This window comes from Prionailurus viverrinus, chromosome A1 (assembly GCF_022837055.1).
Source record: "Prionailurus viverrinus isolate Anna chromosome A1, UM_Priviv_1.0, whole genome shotgun sequence".
Classification (NCBI taxonomy): Eukaryota; Metazoa; Chordata; class Mammalia; order Carnivora; family Felidae; genus Prionailurus; species Prionailurus viverrinus.
Window position 1 is genome coordinate 59,114,535 of NC_062561.1, and position 14,816 is coordinate 59,129,350.

Sequence of the window (14,816 nt, forward strand, 5' to 3'; positions counted from 1 at the left end):
TTTAAGGGCAAATTGTTTTAAAATGTAGGTAATTTCTACATTCAAGTGCATTGTGTCTCTTCACAATGAAGAGAAAATGAAAGTGACTCTAGTCGGCCGTTTTCACCAGCAGTTTATTAGACTTACCAGAGTAACTGCCACTCCACACTCACCCCTTAAAGCATACAGGATGCTCATTTTTATTGCTTCTATTAACAACAACAAAAAGTCTGTCCAACTGGAAATTCATTGATATACCAAGTGGCTTCACATGCCTCAACAATGATAACAACCCATTTTTCTATTAGCTATGAAGGAAGTCACAGTGGGGTAGGTGGGAATGTAATATCAAGGAGGATAAGTACTTCATATTCCTATTGCTCATGAAGAAAATTGAGACTAAATGTTGTAGACCATGTCTTACAAAAGTAGTTCAGATGACCAGAATTGAAAGGATGGTAGTAAATAAAGCCCTGTATTCAATGACTGTTAAGTAGCCTTTCATATTTAGGTTAAAATAAAAGAGCAACTGCATATTTATATTACATTTTTGATTTCCCATTTTAAAGAGGTTTTGATTAAACAAGGAAGAATGACTTCTATTTTTTTCATATAAAGAGTTTTCTGTTATATTTAAAATATGAAGGAAAATCCACACCTGCTTGTTATATAAATAATTCAAGAAATTCCTTTTCTACAAATAATATGGTGTAATTTTGGAATAATAGAGTAGCTATACATTTCAGGCACTAAAATGTGACAGCAATAAGGCCTACCTATCATTTATAATGTATGCGTGGATGCTGAATTTACTTAGTTGATTTATTGCCTTTAAATAGAGGACAAAATAATCAGAAATGCTGAGATACTCCATGACTTACCTGTTCCTAAATCATTTATTTAGGGTTTCTGATTTCTAGAATTTATCTTTCGAAATCATGCCTTTATTTTTATTTACAATAGTCTTATCTTCTTTCTACTCTGGTTACCCCATCTTTCCCTTTTTTGGTATTTTCTTTGGTTGTTCTTCTCATGGTTTGACAAATATAAGAATCCTAAGCATTACAACAAACAGTGACCATATCCAGAAACAAAGCAACAAAAATAAACAATCAAAAAAAGCTTATTTTTATCTATTTTTTAAAATTTGAAATAACCACACATTGCCCAACCATCTATCCCTGCAATAAATATCTTATCACATTTATTCAGCCAAAAATATCACCATAGTACCCCAAATTTATCATTTCCTGGGGAAATGATAATAACATTATTGATTTTAATAATTCCAATTTATCATATTACAGATAGAGACATTTAGAGTATTTATACCTGAAGGAAATATGCTGGCTGTCACCAAGGAAAGGGTTAAATATTTTGTGTGCAGACACTCCGTAATGTGTGTTAAAATAGAGGACACACTATATAATTAAAAGTCTTAAATGATTTATGTGAGGATGTAATGTACAGTATGGTAAATAATACTATACTGAACATTTGAAACTTGCTAAGAGTAAATATTAAAAATCTTCATATAAGAAAAAAATTGTTAACTATGTAAGGTGATGAATGTGAACTAGATTTATTGTGGTGATTATTTCACAGTATATACAAATATCAAATCATTATGTTGAACTCTTGGAACGAATATAAAGTTACATTCAATTATACCTAATTTAAAAAATCTTAAATGTTGTAATTTAATTAAAGGTCAATTAATGCTGAAGTGATACAGATTCCACATAAGATAATCTCAGCTAAAGAAAAGGGAGCATTCCGAAGAGAATATAAGAAAAAATATTCACTGGTTCAAACAAGTGGTCAGCATTGCAGAAGTTTAGTGGACAAGATAAAATATCATTTGGCAAAGAATTCCATTGGGAAAACAGGTAATGCATGTTCAGAAATACTGCTCAGCAGATAATGCCACAAAAAGATAGATCTTAGGACAGTTTTCAAGACTCCTGTGATTTCAACAGAGGATAAGTCAGAATAAATTAGCAAATAGTTCGAGACAGAAAAGAAATCTTGATGTTGATATTTAAAATGTGAAAGGAGGGAAAGGAGAGCAAAGAAGAAACTTAAATTTTGACTGTTGGTAACGAAAAAGGGATAACCTTAATTTTATAGCACAAAGGCCAAGAAACAACAATGGTGGATGATACTATGATCTGAGTAAATTACCTGAGGTCTTCAAGTGATCTCTGATATGACGATCATTATTACCTCTGATAAAAGACCCAAGGGAGTGCAGACCCTGGGCTAGGAATAAAGCTAAATATTGATGTTATTTTTATGACCATAACTGTGAGAAGAAATGACTTATAAAAATGCAGATAGTACCTGATTGTCTGGAAGGTAGTGTCTGAGATGGTGAGAAAAATTGTATATTATATATTCTTATATTATATACTATACATTTATTACATAAGCATTTCCATGATTTCCATCCCTATAATTCCATATGATGTAATTGCAAAATTCATCAATTTCTTCAGACAAATAGTACATTTATAAATAATTGAATAAATGTATTTTTTAAATTAAAGGTCCATTTTCAGACTTATGATAACATGTGATTTAAATTATTATTTCAGAAAAATTAAGAATTTCCCCATGTTTTAGAAGCCTAATTTCTATTATATTTTTAATACTTTACTAGGTAACTTAAAATTCTATTTATAAACTCAAATTAATTTTCTGGACATTTTGCACATAGGACTATTTGTTCTTGTCTCCATACACTGAAAAGTAAAAAGATAACTTGCTATATTTAAAAAAAAAGGAATATGTGCTACATTTTAAAATAAAGAAAATTAATACATTAAAATATAATACAGTAGATTATTATAGTATTATATATACATATATTAAAATAAGTAAACCATGAAACATGTATATTTATTTCCTTATATCAAGAGCCAATATAGTTCTTGGTACTGAGGATTACATATAATTTTCTGATATTCAGAGAACATTGAAGGGGCTTGTTAGATATCAGATATCTTGTACCACATGCTACCACTGCTCTGGCTAAAGATGGTGGAATCAGAAACCACAGGGCAGTCGTCTACAGGCTAAGCAATGGCCTACATGCTGCCATAGGAAAGAGCTCTACCTAACTACACATTGGTGTTTAACCCGATGAGGAGCTTCCCAAGTGTAATCTGAAACTGGTCCCTGTCCTTAGAGGGCAGGGAGAGACCAGAGAAAGAGGCAGGCCACTCCAGGTTGGTAAGTGAGAATTTTAATAAGTGAAGGGAACTTACACATGAACCTTATCTTGGGCAGGAACAAGATGAATGGATTCCTGCAACCACCTGCCAAATCTTAGAAATTTTTAGAGGCCGTAACTGGGTTCAGTCAGGTAAGTGTTCTCAACACCACATCACTATCTCAAGGCTATCTCCTTGGAGTAGTCTCTCGGAGTAGGAAAGGCAGGCAGAACCCACATTCCAAAGGATGGGGGCTCGAGTGCCTGTCTAGCTCACAGGTAAATTGGTAGTCATGTCTTTTTGATGATGTTTCCCAATCCATCTCACCATCCTGGATTATGACTGGAAAATAGTAGAATCCTTCTTGGCTATATGAGACAATCATAGAGAATGAAACTCAGCTGAAAGAAAGGGACTCAGACAGAAACACAAAGAAGAGTCATTGAGCAGAGGTCCTGTCAAAGGAAAAGCCACATAAAAGCCGAGGCTGTGAGGTAGAAGGATATTTATGGTATCAGAAGGAACAATCACGAAAGGGGAGACCAAGGATCCACAGCATAAGCAGGGTTATTAGAGCGGGGGAGCAACATGTTCTGCCTGCTGAGGAAATGAGAAGATGGCCAGATTGTCCATCTGGACCACTAGAGATGCTGCTGCACCCTGTGAGCTGCTCTGTGTCCTGAGCAACACTCCTGACTTCACTCAAGTTTCAACATGAGGCCGTTCAAGCCATGACCTATTTTTCCTTAAGTCCTCATAAAAAATTGCTTGTCACCCGAGATGGTCTTTATGCGTGAAGGTGATTTTTGCAGCCTAAAAGTTCCTAAATCTAACACAGTCAATATTTAATTATTTGTGATCAGAGCCAAAAACAAACAAACAAACAAAAAACAAAACAACAAAACAAAACAAAAACACCAGACTTCTGATGGGGTAGGAATAGCTACATAATTCTTATTATCTTGTAAAAGAAACAATATATGCTATTCAAAGAAAAGTATCATTTTTGCTCAGAGAAACTTTCTAAGTCCAAAGTGACCTTACCCAAGTGGCATTAAATCACAGGTGTAAGTGATGTCTTTAACATAAAGTTTATAGTAAATCCAGAAGTTCTTTTATATGACCCTTTTCTATGATCACCCATGACAAAAGACAAGGAATAGTATTGCAACCACACAGCCTGTTTTCAGTGTGCTCTGTATTTTGGTCTCTGATCTTATTGTCTCTGAAAGGAATACATTGTTTTTCCATATTTAAATGTAGGAACAATGCTATTTCTCATATTTCTATACTTTTATTTCCTAGTTTTAATTATAACTTAATAAAGTTTGCTTAACCTTATGACAATGATTTTTTTCTCCAGCTCTTTTTCCCCCAAGTCATACATTACATACTCTACATCTTTTTAATGTATAGATTTAGTTCCCTCAGAAAGGCATTTTCAAAAAGAAATAATACTTCAAATGGTACAATATAAGATGTCCAATATTTCAAACATGAAATAGCATAGCTAAAAGGATAATATAAAAGTAAATCAACTAAGATATTAAGAACAATGCAAACATTCTGACAACTCATACAAATTATCCATTACTAGTGTCTATCTGGATTTCATCTCTCAAAGTACACTGTCTATTTCTAAAACTGTCACATAAAGATTTGATTTAAATTTTTGAAATCTCTTTAATCAAATGACAGGCAAGGATAATTCTTTAGGTTTTAGTGCAGCCATAAATGGTGCCAAAGTCTAAGAAATTGTTCGTCACAATTAGAAGCAAAATCTCCCTGTTTCTTAGTTTAGCTGTATGTATATCCAAGCTCTTTTTCTACCCAAATGTGGGTGCTAACATCTGATTTAAATTTGAATCTTTGTGCAGTTGATATATGGGGTATAGGGGGAGATCTAGTGGTGTGGGGCTTGAGAATTATAATTTATTTTCAGGCTGCTGTAAATTTAGCTGGGGAAGTGATTCACAATGTGGTATTCCAGAAAAAATAAAATAAAATTCTGGATAGATAGACCACCCTAAAGAGTACTCAATCTGAAAAAGATGGCAGAGTGGGATGTCTAGATATAGCAGTTATATGTGGGTTTTTTTTGTTCCTGTTTTTTTTTGTTCCTGTTTTATTTTATTATTATTATTTTTTAAGGAAAGCTATGGGATTGGGAAGCAGAACACAGAGTAATCATTTTTTTTTTAGAATGGCTTGACTAAAGAGAAATCTGAAAAAAAATGCCTTTGACTTAGAGCAGTCATAGAGATCAGTTAAAGCACAGACACTATAAATTAAAGGGATGGGAGGAGGGAATCTTTATTCTGAAACCTCAGCGAGAGTAAGCAGGAATAGGCTCTCAAAACTCATATAGAAAATGGATTATTTCCAACTTCAGGGCTGATGATATCTTGGCTATATCTTCAAATCAGGCTATGCCTAGATGATCTGATAAGCTTCAGCCTTTATACCTAGAAAATATGTTTCAATAATAGTTTATTTAATTCAAATTTGTTGGTATTATTGCTTAAAAGCATATTTAAACTAATTAATTTAAACTACATTTCCCAATAAAACCTAGAAAGCAAAGCTAAAATTATTTTGCTTTTTGGAATAAAAAGAAGAAAGAATGAATATGTACTATGGGGGCAGGGGAAAGTAAGTGTAAGAAACACCAGTAAACAAATTCTAAGTCTTCCTCAAACTAACTTTCAATCATTTATGGTTTGCTCAGCTTGCAATTTCTTTTTTTCCTTCTTTTGTATTTAAAGCAGACTAATGAGAAGTGCCAGAGTAAGATATACAGCAGTTTGTATTTATTTACCATATAACCATTCATCAGTAATGTTATTTCACTGGTCATCATACTTTCGAAGCAGGGAAAAATAGGTTGGCATAGAAACAACAGAATAATTTGCATTTCAAGGTGGAATTATTAGAAAGTTTAAGTTACATGAGGATTCCCCCTATTTTATACCTTTTTTTTTTAAACTAAGTCCTGGGGGTGGCTCAGTCGATTTTGCAACCAACTTTTGATTTTGGTTCAGGTCATGATCCCAGTGCTCTGCACTCTGCAGTGAGCTTGGAGCCCGAGTTTCTCTCCCTCTCTCTCTCTCTCTCTGTCTGCCTCTCTCTCGCACTCATAGGCTCTCTCTCCCTCTCTCTCTAAAATAAATAAATAGACAAACAAATAAAGTCCTATTTTTACATTTACTTATTATTTTGTGAGATTGAGAGAAAGAGTGGGGTAGGGGCAAAGGGAGAGAGAGAATCTGAAGCAGGCTCCATGTCCAGTGCAGAGCCCAATCTCATTACCCTGAGATCATGACCTGAGCTGAAATCAAGAGTCGGTGGCTTAACCGACTTAGCCACCCAGGCACCCTCCTTATTTCATACTTCAAAATATGGCATTTTTACCATATTTTTTTACCATACTTTAAAATTCTGGTATACTATGAACATTAACTTAAAAAAACAACAACTTGGTTTCAATATATTAGAAAAGGAATACAGTTTTCTAAGGATCAGGGGCACCTGGGTGGCTCAGTCGGTTAAGGTCCAGCTCAAGTCATGATCTCACAGTTCATGGGTTGGAGCCCTGGGAAGGACAATGTGCTGTTGCAGAGCCTCCTCAAATCCTCTGTCTCCCTCTCTCTCTGCCCCTCCCCTGCTCACATGGTCTCTCTCTCTTTCAAAAATAAACATTAAAAAAATTATAAAAGTTTATGATTGAATAGAGCAGCATTATATATTTTTTCTGAAGTAACTTTGAACCCTCCTGTAATAAAAATGTTGTGTGTGTAATGTGTTCATGAACATAATTGTTAGATATGATTTATTGCAGAAGACTAATTGCATTCTTTTATGTCATCATTACTCAGTGTCTGAAGGTGGCTAAATGTGAGCTTGTTTTACTATATTCCTATTAAGAGAGTATTGAAATCCAAGTTCATTCCCTACTGTGGGTGACAATATTATATTATCAGGAAAAAGAACAAATACCTGCACTATTTCATTTTTTCTGACTTCTGACACTGCAAATACTGTTTTGTTTTTCAGTCATTAATGCACATTTGTATCACATTATATGAAAACCTATCTTTCAAGTTATTAGTAGTTGATAAAGCAAAGTTTAATACATTACAAGGCCCTGTATTTATAGAAACAGTGCCTTTAGGCAAATGCCACACACAATATTCTTTTAATGAAAAGAACAAAGTTTATAATGCATGCTTTTTGTGACAATTTTATTTAGATTTAATATATCAAGATTTAGTAAATTGGGCCATGCTACTTGTAAAGAAAAGAAGACATTTGAGAGCCAGTGGTTATCTTTATAACCATTTTTTTTATTCTTTTTCTGATGGACTTCTATTTTTCTGACTCATTTTGAGTATTATTATAACAAAAACTTTTGGTTTGCACTTTTTAAAACAATCAACATTTAAAAGCAACTTCTATTTCACAAACCATTCTGCATTAAAACTAGTTTGTTTTCTTCTCCAGTGTCCTGAAACAGAAACAATTTCATTAAAAACACCTTTTATTTGAAATAACTCCATAGCAACAATTCGCTGACTCTCCAATATACAAAAATATTACACTATACCTCAGGTGTTGAAAAATTAATGTTACAGAATCTTTGAATTTCATCAGCTAAATTCCCAACTATTCCTGTTAATATGATTTTTTCCTAAGGCAATTTTACATTTGCACAATAATTATAATAAGAGATTATGCACATAATTTGTAGTTTATCTTATAGGAATTATTTGCGTATATAAATATAAGTATACCTTTATATTACTAATATTTCTAATGTTTCCATGAGGAAGGAAATGAGTTAAGAAATCTACATGAAATCAAAATACTAGAAGGAAATATTCGTCCTGCAAACATTTACTGGACACCTAATGTGTGCAATAACCTGAGATAGAATCTTTGTTCAAGACTGCTCAATCTCACTCTAGAATTACATCATCAGGGCAAAGATGCAATCTCAAATGTTTACAATGTTGATACTGTGTTCATGTATCAATGTGATTGCCAGGGTGTAGGTCAAATTAGAGTAAGTTTCTTAAGTAAATCATTGATTTTGGAACCAGAACACCTGAGAAGAACCAAAACAAGGAATAGAAACTCATGTTTTTGACAGCTCCAATTTTTCATATTATTCCAATATTGGAATATAGCTTTTAATCCTTTCCATATTAAGCATTTATTGTTCACTTTACTAGTTTTCCTAGAACTAACTTTTGTTCTTAGATTTCATATACTGGCACTGAATCTCGCAGGAACTAGATCCCAAGATAAGAAAGATATTTTATACATTAATTTTGTTTTACATGAGAGTCCTTGTTTTGTTAATCATATTTCTTTTCTTCTCATAAATTTTTTGAGAAATGATATTAAAATTTGGGAAATTAGTTTATCAAACATAGTTTTTTTTCTCTGCTCTCCTTCTTAACTGATAATTTAGTTTAAATTAATGACTTAGATAAAAATAATTGATAATTGATCTTAATTGATAATTTAGATTTCTAAATTTAGTATCAAATTTCTTCAGAATTCCAAGGGCAATGATTTAATTTTTCTAACTACCAGGTTGTTGTTTATAAAGAATTATTACTGAGGCACCTGGGTGGCTCAGCTAGTTAAGGGTCCAACTTTGACTCTTGATCTCAGGGTTGGTGAGTTTGACCCCATGTCAGGCTCTGGGCTGACAGCTGGGAGCCTCTGCCCCTCCCCCTCTCATACTCTGTCTCCCTCTCTCTCTCTCAAAAATAAATAAATATTTTTTATAAAAGAATTGTTACTATGTATACATTATTCACCTCTATCCCCCTATTCAAGGTTTTGAGTTTTTTGCTTATTTTCAGTCATCTGAAATTTCACAGTAATATACCCTGCTGAGTGTCTGCTTTTATTTATATTGCTAGACACTCACTGAAGACTCGGAAACCTATGTTCTTCAGCTTGGGGATTGTTTTGTTTTCTTCCTTATCACTGTTTTTTCCTGAAGTTAATATTATTTGGATTTTACACTTCTTAAAATATAATTAAAAAAATCATCTCTCTTTTCTGTTCTTTTTTTTCTTTTGGTTCTTTTCTCAAGTATTTCTTCAACTTAGTTCACATTTTTTAAAAATTCTCTGCATTGATTCTGTTCTGTTCAAGTTTCTTTTATATGCTTATTTGTTTTCATCTCCACTTTTTAATTATTATTTCATTAAACTTTTTAAAAAAGTAATCACAACTCCCAGGGTGGGACTTTGAGCTCACAACCCCAAGATCAAGAGTTGCACACTCTACCACCTGAGCCAACCAGGTGCCCTTCCTCCTCATTTTTTAATGTTTCTTTAAATATTTTGAGATCGTTGGCTATGTATTACTATGTGTAAGACACCAAATGTTGAAGAAATGACCTGATATTTCTTCTAGAGATCTGAAAATGTCTAATTATAGATAACTTGGGGGTGTCAATTTCTCCAGACAATAATCTAATTATCAATCTGGAAGGTGTACGTCTTGATGTTGATGTCCTGGGAGCCTAGGAGAAGTAGGGAAAGAATGGTCCTCATGTTGAATTTATTGAATTTCAACAAGGTAACTAACCGCTACCTTCAACTGGACCTGGTGCCCAGATTTTGTTTGTTTCAACCTTCCAAAAAATAAACCTCTGGTGTGGACTGGAAGGGGATAATGGTTAGTGGCCTAAGGTAAGATATGGGCAAAGGAGTCTCTGGCTCCTTCTGAAGGCATAGCACCAGTTCTTCTGTACTGGCTACGTGGTCTTCCTGCACGGATTACAGGTATTCTGTGTCTCTTGTTATGAACTTTTGTGAGGGGAGGTTCTAAAGAGAAAATTCTTTGCCTCTTGTTAATTTCTTTCACTCCAGCTTTAGATTTCAACTTTACGTTAATTCCAATAGTCTATAACCTACCATTTTATAAAAAAACAAAAATGTTTGTCTTTGTTTATTCGACTGAGCAAAGATAAATATTTGTGCCTATTACGCCACGTTTTGTATGGACAGTTGTGTTTCTTATTTATTTTGAAACAATTTTTAATCTTTGTACACCTCTAAAGTTACCTCCTTAATCTTTGTACACCTCTAAAGTTACCTCCAGATCCACTTCTCAGGCTTGTGCCGTATTTAAAAACTTGTCTTCCTATGCAGGTCACTAGAATTGACTTGTTTTTATTCTCAATATTTTAATTAGTTTAGTCATTAATTTAATAGGTCACACACATTTGGATATTATTTTATTATTTCAATGAATTGATTTTCCATAGGCATATCTCTGAAAAACTTTGCATATGATTAAACTCAAAACCCAGAAATAAATCCTTTAGAGGTTATTTTAATAATTTTATCTAAGTCTTAAAAAATGTGTCTATCTAATTTTAACCCCTTCCTTTGGCCCTGTATGAAGCCACACCAAATTTCACTCAATCATTGCTTTAAACAGTTAGAGCTGAACTGAATCTTTGGAAAGGCTCATCTCATTCTCAAGTTTTTACTGCAGTAACCAGACCAAATATGTCTAAAGATGGATGTTACAAAGTTACCATGCTTAAGGGAAGTTTATTTCATATTTAGACACCTTGAACCACTGCAATACCTTATTTATTAAGGAGAGGGGTAAGTCAAATGTGGAGGCAGTGAAACCAATAGCATTATATTTTTGCATTGCCTACACAATTTGAGAGGGTCTAGAGCAGAGATTGGGAAATTATATACTGTGGGCCAAATCTTTTCCACCCCTTATTTTTGTAGATAACTCTATTAGAACATGTCCTTGCTCATTTCTTTTGTTATTTGCATCGTATTTCATGATGTTATAATAAGTATCAAATTAAAATCAATTGCCAGAGAATTATAAAAGTAATTATTAAATTTGTGTAGCTCTTGTATGGATTAGTAGAATATGCCAACTGAAAGGTGTTCCAAGTAAATTTGGGAAAGTAATCCAAAGCCAGTGTGATGTGAAGGTGATTTTCAAAACAAAATTTTGTGGTAAAAAGAGAGAAAGAGAGACAAGATAGGCATAAGAGCTGCTATATAGAGAGCATTTTGTAGAAAGAGAAAAAGCAATCAAAAAGAAATTTAAATTTTTTGCTGTACCGGGGCGCCTGGGTGGCTCAGTCGGTTGAGCATCCGACTTCGCCTCAGGTCATTATCTCGCAGTTTGTGAGTTTGAGCCCCGCGTCAGGCTCTGTGGTGACAGCAGAGCCTGGAGCCTGCTTGGGATTCTGTGTCTCCCTCTCTCTGCCCCTCCCCTGCTCATGCTCTGTCTCTCTCTCTCTCTGTCAAAAATAAAAATAAACATTAAAAAAATATTTGCCGTACCATATATGATGTAATCTTACTAACTAAACTCATCCTCTACATTATATAGCACTTTAAAGATTGATACTTTTTTATAAAATTCATATATTTTATGCTGACGACTGTTTCACCAGGCAAAATGGGCAAACAGAAATTACTCTTGTTGTGATACTACTTTCAAAATTAAGGGAGATAGCATGTATGAATTCTGGATACTCAACTCTGTTGAAACTAATGGTGGGAGAATTTAAGAGCTGGGGTGAAGAAATTGAGACCACATATGTGTTCACTAATTGGCTTTACCCAAAGGAAAGGTAAACTTTCTTCTGTCTCCATGACAATAGATAGTTTTAATATGCTGGAGCACAGGCCAAGGAAGCTAGGCTCCCAGGTTTCCACAGAGATTGGAAGATGGGGAACTATCTTCCTTGATGATTACATTTGAAAGAGATGGCTCCCAGGTCCTTGAGAAAGGTAGTTACAGGTTGTAAATCTGGCAGAAGTCCTTTTAAAAGATTTTAAATATTTACATCTCAAACGGAAAGAAAAAGAATTTGCAATTGAAAGTTTCCTAAAGTAAATGCTCTTAGGAAAGGGACATGAGAAACCTACAGTCAAAAGAAGCCTGTGTATTTTTATGCTTTTGCATGTAGATATCCAGTTTCCTTGACACCATTTGTTGAAGGTAATATCCTTTCTCCATTGCATGTTCTTGGCAACCTTGTCAAAGGTCAATTAGTGTAGGGGCGCCTGGGTGGCTCAGTCGGTTAAGCATCCGACCTCAGCTTAGGTCATGATCTTGTGGTCCGTGAGTTCAAGCCCAGCGTCAGGCTCTGGGCTGATGGCTCAGAGCCTGGAGCCTGCTTCTGGTTCTGTGTTTCCCTCTCTCTTTGCCCCTGCCCTGTTCATGCTCTGTCTCTCTCTGTCTCAAAAATAAATAAACGTTAAAAAAATATATCAGTGTATATGCATGAACTTATTTCTGGACTTTCCTTTTTGTTCCATTGATTTACATGTTTGTTTTTATGCTAGTAGAATGCTGTTTTGAATGAGCTTTCTAATATATTTTGAAATCAAGAAGTGTGATGACTCTAGCTTTGTTCCTTCTCAGGATTGATTTAGCTGTTCATGGTCTTTGGTTATTCCACATGAATTATAGAATTTTTTCTATTTCTATAAAAATGCCATCAGCATTTCATAGAGATGGCACTGAACTTGGAGATCACTTTGACTAGTATGGACGTTTCAACAATATTAAGTCTTCCATTCACAAACAAAAGATGTCTTTCCATTTGTGTCTTATTTAATTTCTTTCATCAGTGTTTGTAGTTTTCAGTGTATAAGTCTTTCACCTCCTCGGTCAAATTTATTCTTATGTATTTTATTCTTTTTGGTGCTATTGTAGATGGGATTATCTTCCCAATTTCCTTTTCGTATAATTCTTGCTAGTGTAGAAACACAACGATTTTTTTTAGGTTGATTTTTTTATCTTCGAAATTCACTGAATTTGTTTATTAGTTCTAACCTTTTTTATTTTAGAAACTTTAGGATTTTCTATCTATAAGACTATGTTGTATGCAAACAGGGACAATTTTACTTCTTCCTTTCTGATCTGGACTCCCTTCATCCTATACCATATGTAAGTGTGGATTCAAAATGGATGAAAGACCTAAAAGTATGAACTGGATCTGTAAAACTCTTAGAGGAAAACATAAAGGGAAAGCTTCATAACATTGGCTTTGGCAGTGATTTCATAGATTTGATGCCAAAAGCACAGACAACAAAAACAAAAATAAATGAGACTACTTCAATTAAAAACCTTCAGGAGAGTAAAAGAAAGATTCAACGTAGTGAAAAAAAAACAAACAGAATGGGAGAATATATTTGTAAATCATATATCTGATAAGGAATTAATGTTAAAAATATAAGAAACTCCTACAACTCAATTTCAAAAAAAGACTAATACCCTGATTTAAAAATGAAGTAAGGACTTAAAAAGATAATTGTTCCAAAGAAAAGCATAAAATGGCCAAGAAATATACAAAAAAGCGCTCAATGTCATTAATCACCATGGAGTACAAATCAAAATGACAGTGAGATATTACTTTACACCTATCAGGATAGCTATTATTAAAAAAAGATGACAATGCGTGTTGGCAAGGATGTGGAGAAATTGGAAATCTTGCACGCAGTTGGTGGGAATGCAAGGTGGTGCAGATTCTATGGGACACAGTATGAAAGTTCCTCCAAAAAATTAAAAAAAAAAAAAGAACTATAAAATGATCCAGCAATCCTATGTCTGGATATTTAACCAAAAGAACTAAAATCAAGATCTCAAAGAGATATTAGCACTGTGATATTTATTTAAAGCAGCACTACTCACAGCAGTCAAGATACTGAAATAACCTAAGTGTTCAGCAAGAGATGAATGGCTAAAGAATATGTGGTGTATCCATACACTAGAATACTACTCAGTCTTAAAAAAAAAAAAAAAAAAAGGAATCCTGCAATATGTGATACCTGGATGAACCGTGAAGGCTTTATGTTAAGTAAGGTAAGCCAATCACAGTAAGAAAAATACTGCATTATTTCACTTATATGTAAAATAGTATCTAAAATAGCCAATTTCATAGAATCTAAAAGGGGAATTGTTGTTGCCAGGGCTGCAGAAAGTGAAAAATGAGGCGTTGCTAATCGTTGTGTACAAAGTTTCAGTCAAGCAAGATGAATAAGCTCCAGATACCTGCTGTGCAACATTCTACATATACTCACCAATAATGTATTGTACACTGAAAAGTCTGTTACAAGAGTAGATCTCATGTCTAGTATTCTTTTTACAAGATATATTTTTTTAAATAAAAAATCCTGGTCTATAGTTATTCATGTACAAAGGAACATTAAAGCCTTCTTGATTAGGGGTTTCACCGGAGTCCAGGCTAGTATCAGTAAGGCTAATATTGGTAAAGCAAATGCTATTAAGTGTATACTCCTCATGAGGCAATGGCTTTTGGCAGAAGAAATCATCAGGAGACAAATGTTACAAGTTCAGTTTTTAAACTGTGTAGTCTGTGTAGTCAGGGAGAAAAGGTGGTTCTGAGTATTGCACGGTGTGTCTGAGTTGAATCAATTTCCTGCTTAATTGCGCTGGTCTTCTGTCTGGGTAGAAGTAAATCTGTAAGAACTGTTTCACATTTTTTTTTTTTTTGGTAAAATATTAGAATCTAAACAGAACTCTAGTTTGGTAAATCCTCCTCAGAACACTATGATAAGATCCATGGATCAAAAGTAGGTGAGG